This window comes from Hemitrygon akajei, chromosome 28 (genome assembly GCF_048418815.1).
Source record: "Hemitrygon akajei chromosome 28, sHemAka1.3, whole genome shotgun sequence".
In the NCBI taxonomy this organism is placed as follows: Eukaryota; Metazoa; Chordata; class Chondrichthyes; order Myliobatiformes; family Dasyatidae; genus Hemitrygon; species Hemitrygon akajei.
In genome coordinates this window covers 32,370,944-32,397,943 of record NC_133151.1, presented here as the reverse complement: position 1 = coordinate 32,397,943, position 27,000 = coordinate 32,370,944, and the positions used below count along the sequence as shown (strand labels likewise).

The 27,000-nt window shown below is 45.9% G+C and overlaps 3 non-coding genes and 1 pseudogene across 3 annotated transcripts; 2 read left to right on the top strand and 2 right to left on the bottom strand.

The window, feature by feature from the left end:
• The first annotated feature begins 3,999 nt into the window (after positions 1-3,999).
• On the top strand, positions 4,000-4,071 carry trnad-guc (transfer RNA aspartic acid (anticodon GUC)). Its single transcript has one exon. It is a non-coding gene; the product is annotated as a tRNA-Asp (tRNA).
• Positions 4,072-6,104: 2,033 nt separating this feature from the next.
• LOC140717854 (uncharacterized) overlaps positions 6,105-27,000 on the bottom strand; it is a 966,201-nt pseudogene continuing 945,305 nt past the window's right edge.
• On the top strand, positions 12,735-12,806 carry trnaq-cug (transfer RNA glutamine (anticodon CUG)). Its single transcript has one exon. It is a non-coding gene; the product is annotated as a tRNA-Gln (tRNA).
• Positions 26,535-26,606, bottom strand: trnam-cau (transfer RNA methionine (anticodon CAU)). Its single transcript has one exon. It is a non-coding gene; the product is annotated as a tRNA-Met (tRNA).

Sequence of the window (27,000 nt, the reverse complement as noted above, 5' to 3'; positions counted from 1 at the left end):
CAATCACCCGGGACATAGTGATGAGATGCCGTGAAAAATATCCTTATGCCTCCCGAGCTGAGTGGTCGCAGTTGCCATGGTGACTGATTAGGGCGGTAGACCAGAAGTTCATTGAGGTTTCACTAATCATGTTCCACCGCCGTTTAAGCGGATCCATTCAGAGTCACTTGTGTCCACGTAATTAGAAATTCCTTTAATCCTTCTACCAAACTGTTAATTGCGTCGCCATCTCCTGATAAAGCTATGGGATAAAGAAAAGAAAACTGTTTATTTTATTGTGCTTCAAATCTCTTGTTATCAATTCAGGCTGTTCATTGGAAATTCTGTCGATTGAGTGACTCTCATCATTCTTGACATTCGACTGATCATCTGCCGCCAACATGGGCAGAACTACTTTCCTATTGAGCCGTACATCGTCAGAATTGGCTCCTAATCATGGGGCTCCGTGAGTGTGTGAAGAAATGAGATTATTCCAGATAGTATCAGCTCATAATGCTTAAGGTCTCCTCAGCAGACAAAACTACTGACCCTTTGCCGCGCCCCCTACGTCTCTAAAGGTATCATTCTTCAGGCAGGGCCCCCACCTGCAGGCAGGAGAAGGGGGTTGTTTGGATCTCCATTTCTCAGAGGGCAATAGAAGCAAAATCTATTAAAGAGAGAAATCAAAGATTCAAAGTATATTTATTATCAAACAAGGTATACATTATACATCTTGAGATTTGTCTGCTCATAGGCAGCCACATGGCAAGAAACTCGAATAAACCAATTTTCAAAAGACCATAAGACAGTGCGCAGAGAAAGAGAGAGAAAGAAACACACATCGAGCAAACAAGAGAAGCAAGCTCACAGCATCCCGAATCAGACTGGATAACATATCCGCTCCCGGAGCATCCGGAGTAGGCCAAAAGACTCGGTCCCCGGTTTTTACACCAACGTGACAGAAAAACCTTGTTGTTCAACCCATTGATGTTTGTCCCGAAGAACAGCCCAGAGACTGTTACGAAGGATGAACAACTCTGATGGGCAGAAGGGTACAGAGTTGCCAATATTTTTCCCTCCCCTGGGAGAATTACAAACCGGTACTATTGCCATGCTGCTAATGAGAGAGAAAGAGATGGAACAAAAACATACTGGGACTGGAACATTTGCTTCAGATAAGGCAGAGATAACATCGGGAGTGAGACTTGTTGTTCCACCATATTATGACTCCCGAAAGACTTATGGCTTCTGAGAAGGGTTGTTTACTTGGTACCATTCTGTTTATTAAAATTCCTCAGGGAAGGCCGGAGTGGGCTGGTTTGATGGGCTAAGCCATTCAAAACTGATTGACACCTGAGACTCCGTGAGTAGGGATAAAAGTGAGGTCTGGGGAGACACCCCTCAGACACATCAAAAGATGTACCAGGAGACACACCAAGAGATGCACCAGGAGACACACTAGTGAGCACTGCTTCAGTGTTGGAACCCACGAGAAGGTGTGCGCGGATCGGAGACCGAACGAAGGATCGGTCAATTTTAATTTACAATGTTTATAGCGAGGCCGGTAGGGGCGTGTGTGTGTGTCCACCCTTGCCTGGGGTAACGAGTCCACCATAGAAGAACGGTCGAGCTAAAGGACAGAGGGGTCATACCTGAATGGCCACAACAACACATCGACGGATCAAGAACGTAAAGGAAGGTTTGACTGGCTGTCACTGTTCTCTCTCTCTCTCTCTCTCTCTCTCTCTCTCTCTCTCTCTCTCTCTCTCTCTCTCTCTCCTCTCTCTCTCTCTCTCTCTCTCTCTCTCTCTCTCTCTCTCTCTCCAACAATTACAACACATCGACCAACAACTACCTCAGCCTGTATGAATTGAACTGAACTTTATATTCACATATGACAATTCATTATCCCCTAGACATCGAAAGAGCTTGTTTATTATTGATTATTATTATACCCACACTTTTAGGTTTAGAATTGCTAACGTGTATTATCTGTATATTTGCATTGTGGGTATTGATTTGTATATTTTACGAATAAACACTGTTTTGAAAATAGTACCAGACTCCAACGGATACTTCTATCTTGGCTGGTAAGACACCCAGTTACGGGGTACGTAACAAGACAAAGAGAGAAAATACGGAAGACACACGGTGGAAATTAAACAGAATGTGTGACAGCAGGCCGACTGAAACCGTGTCAATAAGTAATGCAAAACACGTTCATTGCTGACATGTCGGGAATGAGGTCTCCGAATGGGTGGAAGCACAGACAGCAGAGAGATCATAATAGGATGGGGCAGGGGTGAGGAAACACGGCAAATAATACAGAGAGACACGGGCAGAGAGATAGGCGCGATAAACATCAACAAAGAGCAGTTATTAAGAGAAACCACGTGATGTCAGCAAAGAACCGATAAATAAAACTGAAAGTAAAGAATGGGAATCGTCCACAATGGAGCAGCGCAACACCACGTTTAGCCAATAGCAGAGTGGCGCAGCGGGAGTGCATTGGGTCAAAGGTCATCATTTCGGTATAAATCATCTATGACTTGTCTAATTTACCACGGATTCAGGAATCGAAACGTCTGCGCGCTCGGTAAACAAACTAGAGTGTTGAATGCAGGGAATAGTCATAAAGATTTTGCCTAAGATGGAGAGTTCCGGTATAAACCGAGAGTGGATTGAGTTCAGATATATCCATGGAGTGCTGGAGGTGACGGAGATCTTTGAAGGTCATATCAAATTAGCGGGGCCTTATCAGAATACTAGTAAATGTCCTGACGTGTGTACACCTACACAGCATCAGATGAGGAACTTCATGAAGATGGCTTTTGGAAACTGGAACCCATGCCCGAGTGGCAGGTGGAGGCAGGTACACTCACAACATTAGAGAATTGTCTGGGCAAGCACCTCGACAATCAAGGCACTGAAGGCAATTGCTCATAAGTGAATTGTTTTTTTTTCCTCTGGTGAGATTGGTTCCTGAATATCAGCATGGACGTGATGTGTCGAAAGGCCTGTTTCAGGGTAGTACGTTTCTGTGATTCTATCTTACAGTTATTAATCACAATAAAGGGTTTAATTTAATCGTGTAATGGACAGAGGGTGTGGATAGGGATCCCACAGGGTATTAATAGACAGAGGGATTGGTGAGTGGACTGACACACTCAGGGTGAACACATCATCCGACATGTTTTGATGTGCTCTACTTTGTTGCGGGAGTCTGGGTTAGAGTGAGAGCAGGAAGCTGCACTGGTCGGCTCATCGAGTAAATGTGAAGGATGGGATCATCCTTGATCGACTGGCCAGCCCAGGATGAATAATAATTTTGCACTCAGTCATGGATTTAAACAATTTCCTGAATTTGTACACGAGTAAGCAGGGTTAGACCACTCGGCCAAGGGCAGTCTGCACAGATCAGGTTCTATGAATTGTTTACTTCTGATAGTTTCGATGATAGATGAAAACACTGCTAACTGCGATTGCCGGAAATCAGGAAGACAGCTATGTTCACTATTATATCACCATTGTTCCATCATTCTTCAGGAGGCTTGGATCCTGAGCCATCTCTAGTGGTGCATGACTCTGGCTCGACCTGCTGTCGGAATCTGGTTGGTCACTGATTCCTCACATTGGTGCAGTTCCTGTTATGTCCAGTTGGGGTCGCTATCTTCTGATAGACCGGAGATGCAAAACTCCCAGTAATTCTTCCGGAAACGGACTGAAGTGAGAATGATCCGTTCAATGTTTGAAGAGCTCCACATCGTTTCTTGCCTGTCGCATTACAAAACCAGAATATATAAATGATGTTTTCAACATCACGGAGTTGGGATCGAATGAGAGTTCCTTTCGCTTGAGCTTGAAAACAATATGTGACTGAATAGCTGGATGAAATTGAGACACTTCTGTGGGAAGGATACAAAGAATATGACTCCAGTATTACAGTCAACAAACATCAAGGGAATACTGTTCATCCTCTTGTGCTCTTATATGTATATGACGTCACGAACCAACAGCAGTTCCTCGTTAGTATAGTGGTTAGTATCCCCGCCTGTCACGCGGGAGACCGGGGTTCAATTCCCCGACGGGGAGACTGTGATTTTACTGCTCCACTTCAGCAATATTATCTGAAAAGGACAAATAATTTGGCATCGAAGTGATCAGTTCATTGGACTTTGGGAAGGTGGATAATCTCTTGCTGCTGTGAGCCCCGAACGGTAGAGTCTTCCGAGAAGAAAGAGAAGTTGTGTTCAGACTATATCTTCGAATCTCCCTGGGAGAGTCTGTATCCCGCACCGTTCGTTGTTACACTCAGAGACTGAGTCCATCACCCCGACCACAGAAAATCGTGGCTCGGCTCTCAGCCAACAGAACCTTTGATGTTGTTCAGTTTTGACAGGGAACTTTGCAGCTTGCTGGCATTTTGTTAGAAATGTCATTGATGCTCAGACTTACAGTATATCAGCACTGTGGCTGTGTTGTTATCCAATTACTGCAACACTAGGGCCATACTGATGCTCTCACGAGCCCGTCTGGTAGGTCCCCAGAACAGGAACACTACAATTCAGTAACGATGCGCAGTCTCATTCATACTTCAACGTTGACAGAGGGTATGTATTTGGTACTACATATGCGAAATCGTAATAACCCCTTGACAACGTTTGTTCAGACTACAGACACCATTTATATGGAAAGGCGTTACCCTGGGACAATAAATACAGTAGGCCTGCCAGCCGACTCTGTCAGTGCCATCAACAGAAGTTGTGATATCACTGGTGACATAGGTATTGTACGTACAGTTACCTAAATCTGATCTCACTATATCGTAGTTGCAATAACAGACTTCACGATCATCCCCATGAAGCAGCTTCAGAGGTAAGGATTCATGCAGTGCAATATAAGAAATTTAAGGCCATCGTTCAAAACAGTTCCACTGGCAAGTGTAATTTCTTTGGGCTGTTCAGTTCAGTGCTCCCTTCACAGATCTAACGTTGTTACAAAAGTAGAAAACCGATTCAATCTTGCCCGAACTTCATCCTTGTCCATAAAGACTTCATAAAACAGCACTTCGAAGGGACAGAAAAGCTGGGTAATAAGGTATGGTGGTCGGATGAGAATAAAGTGGAGATTTGTGGCTTCACCCTAAGGTTTGTTGGTGGTGTAAATCTAATACTGCACATCAACCAGGTTATACCATGTCCACTGTAAAGTTCCGTGGAGGTAGCATCACGCTATGTAATACATTCATGTCATGGAAATCTAGTCAGGATTAATGGGAAGATGAATGTTGATAAATACTGAGAGACCTTTATAAAAGTGATCGAAAGCTCAAACTGAAGTTGAAATTTATTTTATAGCAGAGCATCCCGAGGAGCACGGCCAAATCAACCATGGAGTGGCTTCAAATGAGGAAAATTGATGTCCTTCGATAGTCCAGTCAGAGACCTGTCGTTAAACCAATCGAACATCTCTGGCAAGACTTCAGGAATGTTGTTCACCGGCGCTCCCCCATCTAATCCAGCACAGCTCAGGTAATATTGCAAGGAGGAATCGGCAAGTCTTGCTTCATCAAGTTGTACAGAGCTCAGAGAAACTTATTTAAAATTACTACTGTCTCTAATATCCGTGGCAGGTACCTCAACTAGGTACTGAGCGGAGGGTCATGAATACTTTTAAACAGACAACATTCCAGTTTTTGATAGTTTAGGTTTTCATGCTTCAAAATTTTCGCGGATTTATATGCTCAAATTTGAAAACAAAGAGCATATAATTCATAAATAAAGATACTGTGTACATACATCTAGTGGTGTCTCTGGACCTGTCTTCAGTGATGTTCCTGGAATCATCGGGTGCTTCGGGTCTTTCAACATCATACACCCTCGTCCAGGTGACCAAGCCGGAGCTGATCAGACCCCAGCTTGTGTCCAGATGGCTAGCTACTTAAGACTCCATGGCTTCCCTCTGCTGAGCCACAGTCACCTTGAGGCCCACTCTGCCGCATTGGTGGTATTGCGGATGGCTCTCCTCTTCCTCTCTCCCTCGATGCACAAATTGGTGAAGACTCTGGCTACGGAGCGGGATAAGAATCCCTTCCATCCATCCTCCACCTGGAGACACTTCGCTCTCTATCCAGCCTGCTGACAGTTGCTGACCAGTCCTGCGTACTTGGAGAGCTTCCTTTCAAAGGTCTCTTCCAAGTGATCTTCCGATGAGACTGTCAGCTGGAGCAGCACCATTTGTTTCATTGACTCAGACACAAGGACAATGTCCGGTCGCAGGGTAGGGGCTGCGATATGGTTGGGGAACTTCAGCTGCGTTCGAGGTCAGCCAACAACTGTCAGTCCCTTGCAGATGTCAAGATGCCAGCAGATGTTCTTTCGGCGGGTCCTGGCGGCTCCCCAGCTCTGACAAAGGCGATGGTCTGCGTGGAGGGTCGAGACCGCTTCACCCACTCAACTCCTCCGTTGATGGCTTCAGCGATGGCCTTCAGCACCTGATCATGCGGAGGAGTTGAGTACCGTCCCTCACCAAGTGCCGTTGTACAGCCGCTGAGGATGTGCTCCAGGGTTCCTCGCTTGCAGCACAGTGGGCACGCAGCTGACTCTGCTATGCCGCATGTGTGGAGGTTTGATGGGCTTCCAAACACGTCGAACACTATCTGGATGAGAAATTGGATGCGGAGTGGTTCGGCTTTCCAAAGCTCAGCCCAGGTCACTTTCCTCTCAACCTCATATTCCCATCTTGTCCAAGCTCCCTGTTGTTTCATTCTCATCGCCTTGCAGGTTCTCTTCTCCTCCACTACTGCTCTCAACTCCTCCTGAACTAGGGGGCGCCTTTCCTTCCCTCTGATGGTGTCCGTCTGGGGAGTTGGAAAGGATCCTAGCCCAGCTCGGCCTCGTGTGACCATTCCCACTAGCTTCTTGCGAAGCAGCCTTGGCTCTGCTTCCTGAACAGCTTCCTCTGCCCTCCACTTCCTCTCAGTCCACACCTGGATCCCTGCTCTAACCACCTTCGGATTACCTGAGTCCCTGTACTGTACCACTTTTCTGGCTCTGGTCACCATGAATTCTCCTCCAATGATTTGAAGGGCAGTTGCAGTTTGTTGTTGTGTCTATGGAGTGCGATGCTGCTCAGACTCGTTGGCAGCCCCAGTCATCTCTTGAGGTGGTTACTAACCCTCCTCTCTAAGGTGTCGTCTGTCGAGATCGGAGCAGCATAGACCAGGAGGGGCCACAGGATTCAGGGAAGAATGTCATGCTGATACACCCAGGCTTTGAACTTCCAGGGTAGGCCAGACTTGTCCGCAGATTTCAGCCAGACATCCAGTTCGCTGCAGGTCGCCTGAATGGATGCCGTGTCCTTTAAAGAGCAGTCAAAAACCTTACTGAAGCTCCTGGCTGTCATTTCTGTGATGGTTGGGATGGCTGTGCCTGCGATGTTGAACCAGAACTTGTTCTCCACCTTCATTTTCCTCAGCACCATAGATCTTGATTTGGCTGGTTTGAAACGCAGCCGGGCCCACACCACCAGCTTTTCGAGCCCCTGCGGAATCTACCGGCAGCCGAACACTGATACTGTGGTGACTGTGAGGTCATCCATGAATGCCATGATTGGTGGTTACCGATGAGCGGAATCCATTCTGGGCTCTCTGCACTCTGGTTCAGCAAACTTAGTGAGCATGTTCAAGTCAAGTTAAGTCACTTTTATTGTCATTTCGACCATAACTGCTGCTACAGTACATAGTAAAAACGAGATAACGTTTTTCAAGACCATGGTGTGACATGACACAGTACAAAAACTAGACTGAACTACGTAAAAAATAAAACACAAAAAAAAATAAAATCTACACTAGACTGCAGACCTACTCAGGGCTGCATGAAGTGCACAAAATAGTGCAGTCAATACAATAAATAATAAACTAGACAATGGTGCAGTAAGGTGTCAGTCCAGGCTCTGGGTATTGAGGAGTCTGATAGCTTGGGGGAAGAAACTGTTACATAGTCTGGTCGTGAGAGCTCGAATGCTTCGGTGCCTTTTCCCAGACGGCAGGAGGGAGAAGAGTTTGTGTGAGGGGTGCGTGGGGTCCTTCATAATGCTGCTTGCTTTGCGGATGAAGCGTGTAGTTTAAATATCCGTAATGGCGGTAAGAGAGATCCCGATGATCTCCTCAGCTGACCTCACTATCCGCTGCAGGGTCTTACGATCCGAGATGGCGCAATTTCCGAACCAGGCAATCATGCAGTTGCTAAGGATGCTCTCAATACAACCCCAGTAGAATGTGATGAGGATGGGGGGTGGGAAATGGACTTTCCTCAGCCTTCGCAGAAAGTAGAGACGCTGCTGGGTTTCCTTTGCTATGGAGCTGGCGTTGAGGTGATGGAGTAAATGGATAGGTAAACAGGGGTATAGATTAGAAGGCATTAAAAGACAAGTGATTAGCTAATGATCAGTTACCTTATAGGAACCTGTTATTGGTCGCTGTACAGTCAAAAAGGGAACCTTACCCAGCAACAAGTGATGAACCAGACATTGTTCGCTAATAGCGTTAGACATAGGTCTAAATAAAGAATTATCTGGTCGCACGGAGCATTTTTGAGGTATAACATAACTAAATGGGAGAAGGACAGCGTTGGGGCAGTGTTGGTAGAACTTTAGAGAGTAGGGGCAGGTGTCAACATAAGAAACTCACATTGTGTCCATGCTGGCCTTGGCAGAAATAATTATAACTGACCAATCATGATTTTATATCTAATTGTGTATTAGCAGTGATTGAAACTGTTCTAAAACTGTATTAACGCGCGTATTTATAATATTTCCTGTAATGAATAATGTTATAAATTGTGTGGAATTGTGTTCGGGGGGCGGGGGCAGTGTCCAGACTGTCTCTTTGGGAGATCAGTCTGTATCTTACCCCATAGCATGCTATAAATAAACAGTGAAGTTTGACGAAGTATCGATTGTTTTATGGTTTTATTGAATTCGTGGTACCTTGCGCTATTGCTTCGGGTCGATCCGCCTTTGACAATTGGGCGAGCCAGTCAGGAGTCCAAGACGAGGTATTCCCGAGAGACGGCGTTAGTGGTCGCCTCGGTGGCCGTGACTTGAGATGGATGGGCCCACAAGGTAAGATTTACCTTGATCTGTCCCATTAACTGTCCACCTTGACGACCCATTCATCTGGCGGGTAACCTCTGACGGACGCCTTCCGAAACCTGAGCTGAAGATCGCCCGAGTACCACAGGTAAGTAGATTCGGGGTAACAGAGGACCCGACGAGATATTGTGGGTATTAAAGTTTATGAGGTATCGGGGTAACAGAGGACCCGACGAGATGTTGTGAGAATTTAAAGTTTGTAACGTGTTGTGGGAATTAAGGTCTCAATACTGGAGACCCTCAGGGCTGCTTACTGAGTCCCCTCCTCTACTCCCTGTACACCAATGACTGTATCTGCTACCACAGCTCCAAAATACTAATTAAATTCGCCGACGACACTACATTGATTGGCCTAATTTCAAACAGTAACAAGCTGGCCTACAGTGAAAAAGTCATTTCTCTGACACAGCGGTTTCAAGAAAACAACCTCTCCCTCAATGTCGAAAAGCTAAGGAGCTGCTGGCGGATTACAGGAAGAATGGAGACGGGTTAAACCCTGTTGACATCAGTGGATCTGGGGTTGAGAGGGTAAAAAGCTTCCAATTCCTCGACATCCACATCACTGAGGACCTCACATGGTCTGTGCACACCAGCTGTGCAGTTTAACAGGTACAACAGCACCACTTTCACCTCAGACGGTTGGTGAAGTTTGGTATGGGCCGTCAAATCCTAGGAACTTTCTACAGGGGCACAATTGTGAGCATCCTGACTGGCTGCATCACTGCCTGGTAGGGAAACTGTACCTCCCTTAATCGCAGGACTCTGCAGAGAGTGGTGCAGACAGGCCAGCGCATCTGTAGCTGTGAACCCCCAATGAATCAGGACATGTTCAAGGACAGGTGTATGTAAAAGGCCCGTAGGATCATTGGGACCAAAGCCTTTCCAACCACAATCTATTCCAGCGGCTACCATCCGGGAAGCGATACCACAGCAAAATAGTTTCGTCCAAAAGTCTCCGGGATAGCTTCTTCACCAGGGCATTAAACTAATAAACTCACGCTGATTTGAGTGCACGCTATAATACATTGACTGTTCTATTTATTATAAATTATTGTAAATTACCATAATTGCACTTTGTACATTTGGATGGAGACGTAACGTAAAGATTTTTCCTCCTCATGTATGTAAAGGATACAAAAAATAAAGACAATACAATTTAGTTCAGTTCAATTCAAATTCAGTTCCCAGCACTGATCCTCCTGGAACGCCTCTGTCCACAGATCTCCAGTTAGAGTAACACCCTTCAACCATTGCTTTCTGTTTGCAATCTCCACCGAGCCTAAATGCTCTGGATGAGACCACCATGAAAGGCCTTGCCTCATCAAACAACCATTTTACATTATAAAAATGTGACAAGGTTTGTAAACTATAATCTCACCCACACAAAGCCATGTTGGCTACCCTGAAAAATAATATGCCTTTACCGATGTGAGTTGATTCTATGAGTAAGAATTAATGTACAGATTAATGCACGAGTCAACCATTTACCGGACGTGCAGAAAAGCTGGATGAACTCAGCAGGTCGGGCAGCATCCGTTGAAAGAAGCAATCAACGCTTCGGGTCGAGACCCTCCGTCAGGACTAAAGAAGGAGGGGGCAGGGACCCTATAAAGAAGGTGGGGGAGGGTGGAAAACCAATCAGAGGAAAGATCAAGGGGTGGGGGAGGGGTAGCAGGGAGGGGATAGGCAGGAGAGGTGAAGAAGGAATCTAAGGGGAAAGCAGGGTAGTAGAAGAAGGCAGAGTCGTGAGAGGTGATAGGCAGCTAGAAGAGGAGACAGAGTGAAGATGGGATGGGGGAAGGGAGAGGGAGGAAATTAACGGAAGTTGGAGAATTTGATGTTCATACCAAGGGGCTGGAGACTACCCAAACGATATAAGAGATGTTGTTCCTCCAACCGAAGTTTGGCCTCACCATGGCAGTAGAGGAGGCCATGTATGGACATATCCGAATGGGAATGTGAAGGCGAGTTGAAGTGAGTGGCAACCGGGAGATCCTGTCTGTTGTGGCGGTCGGAGCGTAGGAATTCTCCAACTTCCGGTAATCCCCTCCCTCTCCCTTCCCCCATCCCACCTTCACTCTGTCTCTTCTTCTAGCTGCCCATCGCCTCTCATAACTCTGCCTTCTTCTACTACCCATAGTGCTTTCCCCTTAGATTCCTTCTTCACCTCTCCTGCCTATCCCTCCCTGCTACCCCTCCCCCATCCCTTGATCTTTCCTCTGATTGGTTTTCCACCCTCCCCCCACCTTCTTTATAGGGTCTCTGCCCCTCCTTCTTTAGTCCTGACGAAGGATCTCAACCCGAAACGTTGATTGCTTCTCTCAACGGATGCTGCCCAACCTGCTGAGTTCATCCAGCTTTTTTGTACGTCTTGATTTGACCACAGCATCGACAGTGCACTTTGTGTTAACCATTTCCTGGATTGTCTCTATTGCTTTGTTAAACAGGGAAATAATTTTGGCTCATCAACAGTCCACTGCAACAACCTGTGTGTAACATGCTGTAGGGTTTCACTGATAATGGAATGGTTTCTCTATAGATGCAAAGTTTGGGTTATGACGAAAGATAACGCCGTTAGGAATGTTGTTGTCCTTCCAAGTGCGCTGGAAGAGAGACTTTCGCGGTCTTTTGGCCGGGGAGAGATGAGGAGAGAAGACGCGAATGGAGAGATTTGGTAGACCACCGGACGAATTGGACTTGGAGCGAGGACCCGAAGGGCAGCGACGATCGGAGGAGGTTGATGGTGGACAATCAAATTATCGGTGACCTCCAACTTTGTGCAACAGACTGTTTCATAAGATTAGGCCCCTTTTGATCCGAGACGGTGCAATTCCCGAACCAGGCAGTGATGCTGCTGCTCAGGATGCTCTCGGTCCATCCTATGTAGAATGTGGTGAGGACGGGGGTGGGAGATGGACTTTTCTCAGCCTTCGCTGAAAGTAGAGACACTGCTGTGCTTTCTTGGCTATGGGCTGGTGTTGAGAGAGCAGGTGAGATTCTCCGTCAGGTGAACACCAAAAAATTTGGTGCTCTTAACGATCTCCACCGAGGAGCTGTCGATGTTCAACGGAGGGTGGTCGCTCCGTGCCCTCCTGAAGACAAGAACCATCTATTTTGTTTTGTTCACATTCAGAGACAGGTTGTTGGCTCTGCACCAGTCCGTTAGCCGCTGCACCTGCTCTCTGTAAGCTGACTAGTCGTTCTTGCTGATGAGACTCACCACGGTCGTCTCATCGGCGAACCTGATGATGTGGTTCGAGCTGTGTATTGCTGCACAGTCGTGGGTCAGCAGAGTGAACAGCAGTGGACTGAGCACACAGCCCTGGGGAGACTCCGTGCTCAGGTTGATGGTGTTGGAGATGCTGCTCCCGATCTAGACTAACATATGTCTCCCAGTCAGCCCACATCTTGTATACCTCTTTCAAGTCACGTCTCATCCGGCTCCCTCCAAAGAGAAAACTGCTCCCTTCCTCAACATGTCCTCACAAGACATGCTCTATGAAGTTTAAAGTTCAATGTAAATATACTGGCAATGTTTACACGTGTCACCACATACTACCCTAAGATTCATCTTCTTTTTCTCGTTTGTAGTAAATACGTGCGGTTCCATGGTGTAATGGTGAGCACTCTGGACTCTGAATCCAGCGATCTGAGTTCGAGTCTCGGTGGAACCTGTTTCTTGAATTATACAATTATCCGTGACAATTTTAGTCAGTCCTCCATGGGAGGGCGCATCGGTCGCGAGACCAATCCTTTGTGTCTGAAGGCCCTGCAGAAGGACTGAGTACGAGCTGTCGCTGTACAGAGCTCCGTGATGCTGAGCGATGATATTTTTAAAATTCGAAGACATACGTGATGACTGTAGCTTGTATTATTTAAGAAATATGTGTTATTTAAGAAAGTGTTTACTTTCCTCTTGGCGTCATGTTATTTTTATTGGGGGGGGGGGCTGGTTGGGATTTGAAGTGTAATATTCCTGTTGCCGTTTTCTGGTTTGAGTGATCATAGCAGATGAATGTGTGGCTGAGGAGCTGGTGCAGGGGCAGGGTTTCAAGATTCTGGATCATAGATTCATGGAGTCATAGAAAAGTACAGCACAGAAACAGGCCCTTTGATCCATTTGATCCGTGCTACATCATTTACGCTGCCTAATCCCATCGACCTGCACTGGAGCCATATCGCTCCATACCGCTACATGCACGCACCTATCCGAACTTCTCTTAAATATTGAAATCAAACTTGCATGCACCACTCATTCTGGCAGCTCGTTCCAACACTCTCACAACCATCTGTGTGCAGAATTTTCCTTTCCTGTTCTCCTTAAACTTTCACCTATCATCCTTAACTCATGACCTCTGGTTGCAGTCCCTCCCAACCCCCGTGGAAAAAGCCCGCTTGCATTTACCCAATCACTGGGACTTCATCTGTGCAGGGGTGATCGATACCAAAGGGATGGTTTGCATCTTCACTGGAGGGGTGGGGGGGTGGTAAGTATCCTGAGGTTCATTGCTGTTTTTTCATCACACGTTTTCTGGCAAACGATCATCGCAATTGGCAAACAAGAGAAAATCTGCAGCTGCTGGAAATTCGAGCAGCAAACACAAAATGCTGGAGGAGCTTCACAGGCCTGGCAGCATCTATGGAAAAAAAGTACTTCTTCCATAAATGCTGTCTGACTGCTGATTTCTTCCAGCAATTTGTGTGGGTTGACCATCGTACGTAATAGTCTGTAACTTCCCTTTGGAATTGAAGACAATTCTATGTGACTGAACCGAGGCGAGGCGGCGGATCCTGTGCTGAGAGCGAGGAGGACACTAGCTTCGATCGATGTCAGCGCTCTGCTGAAGGCCAAATGGAGGTGACGAGGTTCGTGCAAAATTGAGTCTGTGTTTTACTTTGGTAACAATGTTAGATCTGTGAAGGGAGCACTGGACTGAACTGCCCCGAAAAGTTACACTTGCCAATGGAACTGTTTTGAACGCTGACATTAAATTTCTTGTAATGGACTGCATGAATCCTCATCTCTGACGCTACTTCATGAGGATGAGCGTGAGGTCTGTTATTGCAACTATGGGTAATGGGATCAGATTTAGGTAACTGTACGTACAATACCTATGTCACCAGTAATATCACAGCTTCTGTTGATGGCACTGACAGAGTCCGCTGGCAGGCCTACTGTATTGATTGTCCCAGGGTATCCCCTTTCCATATAGATGGTGTCTCTAGTCTGAACAAACGCTGTCAAGGGATTATTACAATCCGGCATATGTAGTACCAAATAGATACCATCTGCCAACGTTGAAGTATGAAGGAGACTGAGCAACGTTACTGGATTGTAGTGTTCCTGTTCTGGGACCGTGGATTGGTAGAGAAAGCCAGAGAAAGCAGGATCTCCCAGTGGCCATAATTTTAATTTCACGTCACATTGTCCGGCAGAGAAAGCAGGATCTCCCAGTAGCCACACATTAATTCCACGTCCCATTCCCATTCTGATATGTCTATCCACGGCCCCCTCGACTGTCAAGATGAAGCCACACTCAGGTTAGAGGAACAACACCTCATATTCCGTCTGGGTAGCATCCAACCTGATAGAATGAACATTGATTTCTCTAACTTCCGTTAATGCCCCTCCTCCCTTTCTTACCCCATCCGTGATTTATTTATCCCCCCAGCCTTTTTTTCTCTCTCTGCCCATCACTCTTTGCCTGTTCATCTCCCTCTGGTCCTCTCCTCCCCCTTTCTTTCTCCCTAGGCCTCCCTTCCCATGATCCTTTCCCTTCTCCAGCTCAGTATCCCTTTTGCCAATCACCTTTCTAGCTCTTAGATTCACCCCCCCCCCCGTATTCTTTTATAATTTCGTATTTGCCACTCCTCCTCTTACTTTCAAATCTCTTACTATCTTTTGTTTCAGTTAATCCTGACGAAGGGTCTCGGCCCGAAATGTCGACAGTGCTTCTTCCCATAGATGCTCCCTGGCCTTCTGCGTTCCACAAGCACTTTGAGTGTGTTGCCAGTGTAAACTGTGTCCGCCACACTTCTCTCCGGGATCCTGCAACAGCCACTCCTTGTAAATCTGTCCAGCTCCGAGTTCTGCAAAAACAAAGACGAGGAGACTAGGACTAATCATGGATTTCCCCCCGGTATGCGGAGAAGAGGCTGCAATGCACGTCACCGGCAGCTCCTTCCCACCCTGCCTTCGCCGTCCTACCTACCCCAGCCCGGGAATAGCTTTTCTCTACCCACTCACTCACCATTCCGAGCTCAGTCGCTGTAACACTCCGCCTCTTTCTCGCAGCCGCCATCTCCGGAGTCAGTGCCGATCTCCGAGCCTGTCTGTACAGCTGCTCTCAGAGCGATGCGCTGCTGGTGGGAGGAGGACACTGGTAGCGCCCTACTCCCGGGCCCAGGAGCTCTCTATTCCCGGCTGCTGTAAAACCGCTCCCGGGTATGTGTTCTGCGGTCTTTTCAATCAGGTCAAGGGGCGGAACGACGCTGCGCATGCTCTCATGTTTGATTGACGTCATAGAGGAAACAACGCCGTTCCTTCCATCAGTTCACTTTCTGAGCGTCTGTTCGGCGGGTCCGAGGCTGTCGGAGGGTCAGGGTGGATTTAAACCGGGCATTAAACACATTGCCCATTCGGCATCGTTCTTTCCAAAGTGTTTCAGCTGTTCTCCCTTCATTCTACAGTCACTCGGACACACTGAGGGAATCGGCGTGAGTGCTGGGAAGTGTGTGAGTTTATATCTCACAGCAACAGCCCCTGTTTAATGTTTCGAAGTGACGGAATCGGTGACCGAGTGTAAGGCCGAACGACGCTCAATTATAGACCCGTTCATGGATTACCAGAGAAAAGGTGCTGAACACAACGTTCTCGATAAACTCTCCCGTCCCGGGCTATCTGCCGACTGGGTTGCTTCATATTCTAAATGACCACTTCAACACAGTTTTGTTTTATTCAAAAAATTCTCCTGTATTTCCTGTTTTCATTTCCAGCAGGAAAACGGTCTCCGCGTCAGGGAATCGAACCCTAGTCTACCGATTGATTGGAGGGGAGATTAACCACCACACTAATGAGGAATGAAGGAGGGTATGGAATCTGTTATACGGATTACAAACAAGAGAAAATCTGCAGATGCTGGAAATCAAAGTAATGCACACAAAATGCTGGAGGAACTCGGCAGTCCAGGCAGCATCAATGGAAAAGAGTAAACAGTCGACGTTTCTGTCTGAGACCCTTCATCAGGGCGATCAAGGGTATAGGAGAACTCACAGAGACACTTTGATGTTTGTAGACAAAGGCTGGCGCCTTTCATCCATGCCTTCTCACTGTGTGACTAGAGGGGTCTCAGGATTCTTTAGCGATTCAGTGACTTACTGTGTTCAAGAACAGGACAAAGGAAGGGCTCCCATTAGCGTCCAACTGCCTGTTCTTTCAATTGTTTGAAACATTTATAATCAGGATTTGTTTTTCCTTTCGCTGCTGCGTGAGGCAGGGAACCATGTCTATCCCCGACTCTCTCAAGAGTTGATTCTCCCTGCTGTCCGATCCCAGAATGTTTTGTTTCTCAGATCTGTCGGAACGTAGCGTCATCCACTAGACGGAATAGGAACTGCATCAGAGTGAGGAATGTCCCTTTATAAAGAGCTTGGAAACTGATAATCGAGTTACAGAACTGAACCTTATAGCAAAGGAGACCGTTCACTACCCGAATCTCCACTCGATCATGAACCCATTGCAGTATCGTGGCGAGCATAGCTGCTTTCTAATCAGTAGACCTGAGTTCGATTCTCAGCCATTTAAAAATCTACAATTTCAGTCTATAAAAATAACCTCTTTCAGAGCGGTATGCACATAGAACTCATAGGATCAAGTAGGACATTCACACTGAGCAAATTTCTGTGAGTCTAAGCGTTTTATTAATTATAATTCACTGTAGTAGATCAGAGATTGAATTCATATCCTTCATCTGGAATGAAACCAACTGGCCTGCGAATGAACGATCGAGGACCCCAAATTAAATAAAAAACACAACACTAGTTCCGGCCAGTCCTTTAGTTCCAAGGACTCCGCTCGAGGGAACACACACTTTCTGGTCAAGTCGAACAGACAGATTTCTGACCAAAGACACCCCGCATCCCGGATATTCTCTCCTTTCCCCTCTTCCATCGGGCGGAAAGCACAAACGCCTGAAAGAACGTATCACAGTCTCATGGATAGTTTCAGTCCCGCTGTTTTGTCTACTGTATCGTTTCTCAGTACGATAAGGTGTACGTTTGACCTCACAATCCACCTCGGTATGATGCTGTAGCTTATTATTTACCTGTACTGTTCTTTCCCTGTCGCTCTTACACTTTATTCTGCATTCTGTTATTGCTTTACCTTGTGCGATCCCAATGCACTGTGTAATGATTTCATTCCTATGAACAGTATGAACGGAGAAGGTTTTCACTGTATCTCGGCATGTGTCTGAAATATAACAGTTCATATTCCTATCGCGGCAGCAGTAGGGAGCCCCGGCCGCCGTTCAGCGCAGCTTTTCCCAGCTGGCAATGAAACACAACAGAGAAGAAACATCTGCCGGGTCATTAGCAGCCAACCTTTCCGTTAGCAGCCGAACGCGCTCACCGATGCGACGCAGAGGCAGGTTTTGTGGAAAGTAGGAATAAATGGTTCGATTCTGCGTTGTAGAACGTGACCAACAATCGCGGCTGGCCTGGACCCGGTTTTTCACCGTCTACATGACCGGTTTGCATCAGAGAGACACGGAAAATATCAAACAGAAAATGCTGGGAATACACAGTTGTCAGGACTCGAAGCTGCACGAGGAAATCCCAATGGATTCCGGGTGCATCGCCAAACAATTAGGCCACGACTACACACACCCCTCTGATTTCCCTTCCGGTGTTTATCCAAGCGGAAGAAGTGCTGCGCCTGTCCATTCACAAATTTCAGGGTCGCAAACAGTCCTTCCAGGTGAGGAAATAGTTCAGCTTTGATTTTGCCTGCGCTATCTCAATACGGCCTCACCTCCAATTGCGAGACGCAAGATGATTTGGGGAACCAGTTTGTCGAGTAGCTCTGCTCCGTCCGCAATGAGAAGGATTTACCAACGTTCAACCATTTTCATTCCACTGCCCATTCCCATTCTGATATGTTGGTCCAGAGATTCTTCTATTGCCACGATGAAGCCACTCACAGGATGGAGAACGAAGACTTCATATTCCGTCTGGGTAGCCCCCAGACTGATAGACTGAGTATCGATTTCTCTAACCCAGTAATTTCTCCATTCTCCTCTCTTTGTTTTAAATTTCCATTCGGGATTCCCTCTTTACGTCTTCACGTTTCCTCGGATGTCTACCACCAATCACCCAGCCTCTCATTTATTTCCCTTTCCCCGAAATATCTACCTCTTCTTCTTACCTGGCTTCACCTATCGTCTCCCAGTCTTCAAACTCCCCAACATATCTACCTTCCATCCTCACCAGGCTTCGCCTATCACCGTGTAGCTTCTACTCATTTTCGTCACCCACCTTCTTATTCTGGCATCTTCCCACTTCCTTTCCAGTACTGATGAAGAAACACGGCCTGACACTGCGATTTTTTTATTCCTCTCCATAGATGCTGACTGACCCGCTGAGATCCTCCAGTGTTTCGTGTGCGTTACTCTGATCCTTGTGCCAAAAAATACCCATCTTCGACCGTCGCCCACCTGGTCTTTCACTCCGTTTATTTTTCCTCCTTTCATTACCATAGTCCACCGAGCTAGACATTCCCCACAGTTTTGTTGTTCATATAACATAGAAATAAATGTCCCGATTATAACAATCACAGTCACTCACTTGGTCTTACCTGATCCGCGGCTTTTCCTTTGCCCGGTCACGTTCGCGCACTTTGTCTGAAACTGAAAAATACCTTATTTTCTCTCTTTCCCAGTGGTGACGAATGGGTCTCCGCCTGAAGCATTACATTTGTTTCCCTTTGTACAAATGTGACCGACGTGCGTGAACTTCCGCAAGTTAAGCGATTCCGCATTTGGTGTTGTGTAATGAACCAGATATGATAAAATCATATTTTGGACAATACTGTTGTTAAGTTACCTCTCACTTAACTGCAGTCTGGACAGCTGTTGTGAGCGAGCCAAGGGAGACAATTCATTAATGGATTAAACACACAGGTGTAATTAAAACACGCTGCAGTTCAGAAACGATTGGTGTTGGAATTCTACTAATGAGTGGCCTCATAACGGTCGAAGGCTCCATTAAAGGTTGCATGTAGTACGGACGAATTAGCAAAGAACTGAACCGAGATTGTGTATAGGAAATGAGGCTAATGTATGTTGGTATTTACTTGGTGTGGTGAATAATATTTTTCGCATTGCTACTTCAAGCATATCTGACAACAAGGAAATTCTAAGTTTCAATTAGATTAGGCAGGTGTTATCCAAACGTTTTACAAGACTATCTATTCAACTTTTTAGATATATGTCTAGTGCTCTTCCACCTGTATTTTATATTACGGTAGAGTCAGATAGAGTTATTTACCAAATTAAACAATGGGATGTGTCATCAAAGACTATTTGATATCACGTCGGTTTAGCGAATGATGTTTTGCAGAATCCATCGCTTTTGGAATAAAGTTTGGAACTGGGGTTTAAATGTTAATTCACATCCTTTGATGTGTATTACTTCACATGTTGTCATTGCTTTACTCTTTGTTCTAGTGGTTAACCATGGTATTTTCCCCAGTGTGTGTTTTAGAGCAACCTTAATAACTTCAGTGTTTGCGAACACCATGCCTTTACACATTTATTTTTGCTGATTTTGTTTGATTTCATACAGTTATATTGCGTTTCAATATAGAAACATAGAAAACCTACAGCACAATAAAGTTCCTTCGGCCCGCATGTTGTGCTGAACATGGACTTACTTTAGAAGCTACCTTGGATTACGCAGAGGCCTCTATTTTTCTAAGATCCATGTACCATTTTTCCTAGCTCCATATACCAATAATACTAATTCCTGTTAAATTACCGATGTACAGAATGGTATGAAATAGGGTACACTTATCATGTTTCTTCATGTTTTTGTTCGGATAATATTTTTAAATCCTTTTCTGTATTTTTTGATATATTCATGAATGCTGCTGTTCTTTCTGTGCCATATTCACCGAGACATATTAACAGTAATGTGATCCCCAGGAATTTCCGTGGATCGAAAAAGAGGAGATGTTGGCCACGGAGGATTTAAAATATGAAAGATAACATCGAACTCGAATGGCTCAAGGACAGTGGAAGCAGACAGATCAAGTGTCTTTGTACCAGCCATGTGCTTGGAAATGAACATGTCATTTTGTGGAACCGTTTTACATCTTCCATTTTGTGAGATTAAAATTTCTGTTTTAAAGTAAACACAACGTTGCTTCTGGTAATCAGGGTGTTAAGAGATCTTTTCTAAATTAGATGTTATTTGTGAGGTGTTTTTGATATAATTTAAAATGCAAATGTCTGAATGTTGGGCTGAATGCCTGTCTGGAGTAATTTAAACTGGTTACTAAAGGGAACAAAGAGCCATAAATTACCGATTGACGCTTACTGGGAAGAGGGCAATAAATGGATGCTGGCCTGGAGTAGAGACAACAAAAGGGGGAATTCAAGCCAATCAGATGACCTAGGGCCGATGACACTAGAATGGGATAATTGAATTTGGAAAATATGAATATAAAAGTGGAGACTTCGAATGTGCTAGCAGCGATAACTCTTTCCAGAAACCCACCATCGCAAGGAAGAACCCCCAAGTCAGTGACTGGGAGAAGAAGGGATCGATCACGTGGCCAACTGAGATGCCCTGGTTTGGCGATATACTTGAGAAAAGTAGCCTGAGTGAGTATTAGTACAGACGGAACAGCAGAATTCTTGTTTTAAGTTGCTGGGCCGGTGTCGACATAGTTACATTGTCGTTTATGCAGAGGTAATAACGTGCAAGTTTTGATTATTTATGAGTTACAGAGTGAATTTCCTAACATAGTTCTGGTGTTGACAATGATAGTGTTACAGCAATCAGACATTTCAACTTCTCCAAAATTAACCAGATCATTTTTGTGTAAGATAAGAAATGGAAGTTTTGAAGTGCATCTGGAACAAAAATATTCTTCCAGGTGCACATCAAAACTTCCATTTCTTCTCTTACACAAAAATGATCTGTTTAATTTTGGTGAAGTTGAAATGTCTGATTGCTGTAACACTATCCACGTGACATTGCTGTGTGATTTGCCAGCAGATCCGCTCCTCAATCATCTACCAACCATGGAGGGAATTGCAGTATAATCCCAGCAATGTGGCTGTTGGTTGATATTTATTTACTTAATCCTAAACTCAACTCACACTTACATAATCACCGGCATTGCTAAAGAACATGAACAATCAGGATTTGTTTTCTCATGTGCTGATGTGTGAGGCAGACACAATTTGCAGCTCTTCCGACTCTCTGGGAGTTCGGCTCTCACTCAGTCCGATCGCTGGTGAATGCTCATTGGCTGCTGTATAACTCCCTCTGTTTGAAAATGGCGATGTCAACTGGCCGTAATAAAACCTGCTGCAGAGTGAGGATTGATCCGACAGAGAGCAGCTCGGGGTCTGTGGAATCACATGGAGCATGGAAGACGTTTCACTACTCGAAACTCCTGCAACATGGAGCGATAGTGGTATAAGGATGAGCATAGCTGCCTTTCAATCAGCTCACCCGGGTTCGATTCCCGGCGATCGCCGAGTGTTGTACCTGTTTTTCAGTACCTGTCTCACAAACGTCTCGGCCTGTAATCACTCAGCCACGTTACTTCTTTCTCTGTGAAATTAACATTTCTGCCCGTCGTTCGTCTGCCATTTTAGGCCAATGTTTCTCTTTCCGATTGTCTTACCGCCATCGTGTATTGGTCTCGCCCCATCAGAGATGTCCCCCTTTTCACTTCCCACGCAACTTCTCACCTTCTTTGACACTGAAAGTTATCTTCTTCTCTCACCATTTCTAATTGAGTGTCACGATCAGAAAGGTCAATCCCGTTTCATCACTCACAAATATTTCTTGAGGTGTTGTGTGTTTCCAGTCTTTTCTGTTCAATCTGTTCAATACCAGACACAACTCCATGCAGTGGAGAACAAGATGTGCTGGACAATCGCTGAGCATGACAGGATTTGTCGTTCTCCCCGCGAACTTCTCAACAAATCTCAGAAAGTGATGCAGTGAGTGGACGGAAATTTCACATAGAAGCACAAGTTTTTTTTTATTTTTTAGTGAAATGTGTGCTGTGTACATAGGTGACGTGACGGCGATTTGCGGTAAAATATTCTGCTGAAGAATAGCAGACGATGGTTTGGATCTGCCGGCCTCTGGATAACGGGCCCAGCACATTCCCGCCGCGCCATTCTTCTGATAGGTAAATATCTCTGTTCTTCTCCTGTCTTTTTATTTGTTAATTTTGCCGACTTCCACCGATTATCTTTTGTTTCGTTTGTTGGAATATTTTGCCTATCTAATTTCCATCGTGTCTCTCTTACGCTTTTACCTTCCCCCCCCCCCCCCCCGTCCTCCTTTCCCTCTTCATCGCTTCCTACCCCATCCGGTTATTATCCGGTCTCTGTGCTCCGACCCAGCCGGATATCTCTTCCCGACATTTCAGCAAAGGATGTGATTTTCATTATCATTCTGACCCTATTCCTACGGCCCTGCAGTCTGACACACTGGTTATCTCCCTTTGTGTCTCCTTACCTTCCTTCTCTTTGTCTGCGGCTGTTACTTAGGTTAGAAACACAGGAGATTCTGCAGATGCTGCAAATCCAGAACACAGAATGCTGGAGCAAATCACCAGGTCGGACAGCATCTATGGGGAGGAGTAAACAGTCGATGTTTCGGGATGCCGACTGGCCCGCAGAAATTCTCCTCCACTTTGTGTCTGCTACTTTAGTCAGACTTCGACGGAACGAGCAGCGACGGCAGTCTGAGGTGCAGCGGAGAATATACCCACATTCCGGGATTTATTTTACCAATCCCGAGTCTCGTTCTCCTCCCAATCCGTCCATATGATCGAATGAAGGTCAGAATTCCGTCAGTTCTGAATGGACCGCAAATCACTGGGTCTCAATGTTAGAATCTCTATCCTCTGTAGGGTCTTGCCGTCGGATGCCGTGCCATTCTCGTACCAGACGGTTTAGCAAGTGTTTAGATCTCTCTCAATGATGCTGCTGTAAAATAAATCATGTTAAAATAGGGGTTGGGGAAGTCTCACTGGCTTCAGTCTCCTCAGTGGACACACCGGTGTGATTTCCTGGTGTTCTCCGTGGCGTTCAGAGGGCGGTTTTGGTGTTCCACTCTCTCTTGATGAGCCGTTTATTTGTGGCAATGAGTGAATCAACTTGAGACTCCACGTTGAGACTCAACGTATCATTCTACCCCCTTTAAGGGTACCTTCGCTGAATCCGACTGTTTCCTTGCGTTGTTCAAAATCCAATGCCGGGGACTGAACCCGGGACTTCATACATGCGAAGCATGCGCTCTTCCACTGAGCTACATCCCCACATAGAGTGTTGAGTTCCAGTCCTTCCTGCATATCACAATTGAGCAGTGCAACACAGACAATGGCTGACGTTCACAGTCACTCGGCCCAATCTGCTCCACCATTCGGTGCGATCATACCTGATCCTTGTTCAGTCCTCTTCCCAGACACCATGATAAATTTTGTGGAATTAAGCCAATGAGAATCCAGCAGAATGATCACGGAAAGAAAGCACGAAAAGAATGCCTGAAGTTTCGTTTCAATTTCGCTGTTATATCCATTGAACGCTTTCCGCGTGAAAAAAAAGATGGACGCTTGAACTCACAATCGACCTCCTTATGACACTCCAGCTTATTATTATTGACCCGCACTGTGCTTTCTCTGTCGCTGCTACACTTTATTCTGCATTTTCTTATTGATTTACCTCGTTCTCTCTCAATGCACTGTGTAATGATTTGATGTCTGTGAAAAATATGAAAGAGAAGCTTTTTGTCATATACAAGGTGTGATTGTTAAGTTCGTGGCCTAAGGTAGAAGGAGTCGATTTTGGAAAATTTTGCATATTTATTTTTCAACACAGTGCCCTCCTACATTTACACACTCAGTCCAGCGGTAGTGGAGCATACGGATCACTTCGTTGTAAAAGTCAGCGTCTTAGACCTCCAGACGTGGTCCACAGCAAGGGTGATTGATGTTCGTGGCCTGAAGTAGAAGGAGATGAGTTATTAACCAAACTTTCTGCATAATCATTGAAACCCGAGTTAACCTGCACGTGCCTGTTACAAGAGATTGTATAACTCATCTCCTTCTACCTTTGGCCACAAACTTATCAATCACCCCTCGTATTGTATCTGGCAACGTGACCAAAACAAAATAATTTTATTCCCCTCTGAACTCTGTGCGGAAGCAGAAAAGGAGCATCCCCCCCCCCCCATCCCCCTACTCCGCCATCCCCCTACTCCGGACAGAACAGCCTATACCAGCAGTCAATGAAATGCACAGAAAAAGCTGCTGGATCACCAAACACCCTGGGTGGGCTCGAACCACCAACCTTTCGGTCAAGAGCCGAACGCGTTCACCGATTTCGCCACAAAGACAGGGAGTGAACAAAGGATTAAATGGCCTATTTCTTCGCTGGAAGATGTTGACTACTATTCCATACTGTGGACGGCTTTTCACAATCTGTGTGAATGACTCACCTCAGAGAGTCACTGACACTATAAAAAGATAACGTCAAGAACAAATATTTGTCGAAATTAGACTTTTTGCGGGGAATTCCCAATAAATTCATAGCGCATCTGCAAACGACTCGGCAAGGACTGCACACTCCTCACAACTGGGCAGGACAGGCAGAAGGGGATTTTACATGGAACCTGGTCACTGTGTCCCTGAACGTATGGGGAGTGTATCGATCCCGTGTCTGAGAGAACAGGACAATAACTGAAGTAAAATCTGAAACTTCCGGAAATATTCCACAGCTCAGGCAGCGTCTGCGGAGGGAGAAACAAAGTTCACGTTTCAGGTCGATGACCTTTCACCCTGAGCTGTGGGCGCTCTGTTAGAGGAGGAAATTTCACTCTGTCTCTGCAGGGTGGCCTGGGCTGGGCCAAGGCGTCGGTTTCCCTCTCTTCATCCTTTCTAACTCGGTGAACCGTAGTCCTTAAATCGAGCGTCAAACCCGCCTTTGCTTAAAACTAAAAGTATAGCAGAGGTGGGTGATGAAAATATTTTTAGCGAACATGGGACTCTGTCACTGAGGATTACACTGAATGGTGCTGATATACAGAGTCGCTGAGAGGATATCTGAAGAAGCAGAACACCTATCGGGAGATTTTCCCTTCCCGGGATCACTGCAGACCGGACTGTTCCACATCACCAGTGAACTGATCATTTTTACCACAAACTCGGATGTACCTCTTTAACATGTTTGCTTTGAAAATTCGTTTTGAATCACATTTAATATGGAAACAGCAAAAATAATTCCTCGTCGGGGAAATGAAACCCCCATCTTTTCCGTGACGGGCGGGTACACTAACTATGACGAGAAACCAGCGCGAAAGTGCGATCTGTCATTCCGATGTCCGAACACACGAGGTCTCGCGGGGTCAAACCAATATCTGTTCGGAGACTGCGAAACAGGAGCTTTTCAGACATACATTTCTTCCTCTGAGACCGAGATGGAACCTGGTCACTGAATCCTTTCCGATTCAGCTACTTCTTTACCGAGCACTGGACAGAGGACACGCCCCCATTTGTGCCTGATTGTGCATTAGGATGAAGAGCATTCTCCAGAAGGATTTATTGTCTGAGTAATCGATGCCGGGAACGATTTCGGGAAGTGGGGTAGAGAGAGAGAGATGACTGACTGACTGACTCACTCCTATGTATGGTCTTCTCATCTTTTTCTCCAGTTCTGATGAAGGGTCTCGGCCGGAAACGTCGAGTGCGCTCTGTTCCATAGATGCCGCCTGGCCTGCTAAGTTCCTTCAACATTTTGCGTGTGTTGATTATTTTCTATATTTCCCGGTTGTGACGAACGGGCATCCACCGGAAACATTAAATCTCTTCTCCTTTCTGCAAACGTTGCCTACCCACTGCGTGTTTCCAGCATTCTTCTGTTTTTATACAGGACACGGCTTTATTCTGCAGAGAATAGATGACATTAGGATACGTCAATGCACAATGGCTTCATCTTTCCAGCCAAACAGAAACCTCCGCAAAAAGTGGAAAAAGGATAACAGATTTTAGTACATTCCAGCCGAAAGCCAGTTGATTTCCTTGAATCTACCAATGATGGGATGGCCTCGTGTTTTAAAGCGCACTGACGGAAAATTGTTGTTGGCAGCCGCTGACATAGCAGAGGATGGTTTCGATCCATCGACCTCTGGGTTATGGGCCCAGCACGCTCCCGCTGCGCCACTCTGCTATGAAAAAAACAACGTTGCTCTTCCATGAATGATACGCAATCTCTTGCGTGTGTGTGTGTGTGTGTGTGTCTGTTTGTGCGTGTGTGTGTTGGTGTGGATTTGTGTTCTCCGTATCTGTATATGTCTGAGTCTATGTTTTCTGTCTGTGTCTGTCTATGTCTGTCTTTGCTTTGTCTATGTCTGTACCTGTCTGTGTCTGTGTTTGTATAATGTCTGCATCTCTGTCTCTGTCTGTTTCTGTCTGTGTCTGTGTTGGTGTCTGTATATGTTTAGGTCTTATCTGGGTCTGTGCATGTCTGTGTCTGTGTCTGTATATGTCTGGGTTTCCGTCTGTGTCTGTCCATGTTGCATCAGATCTATCTTCCCCCCTTATTCCTACCCACTTACTTCACT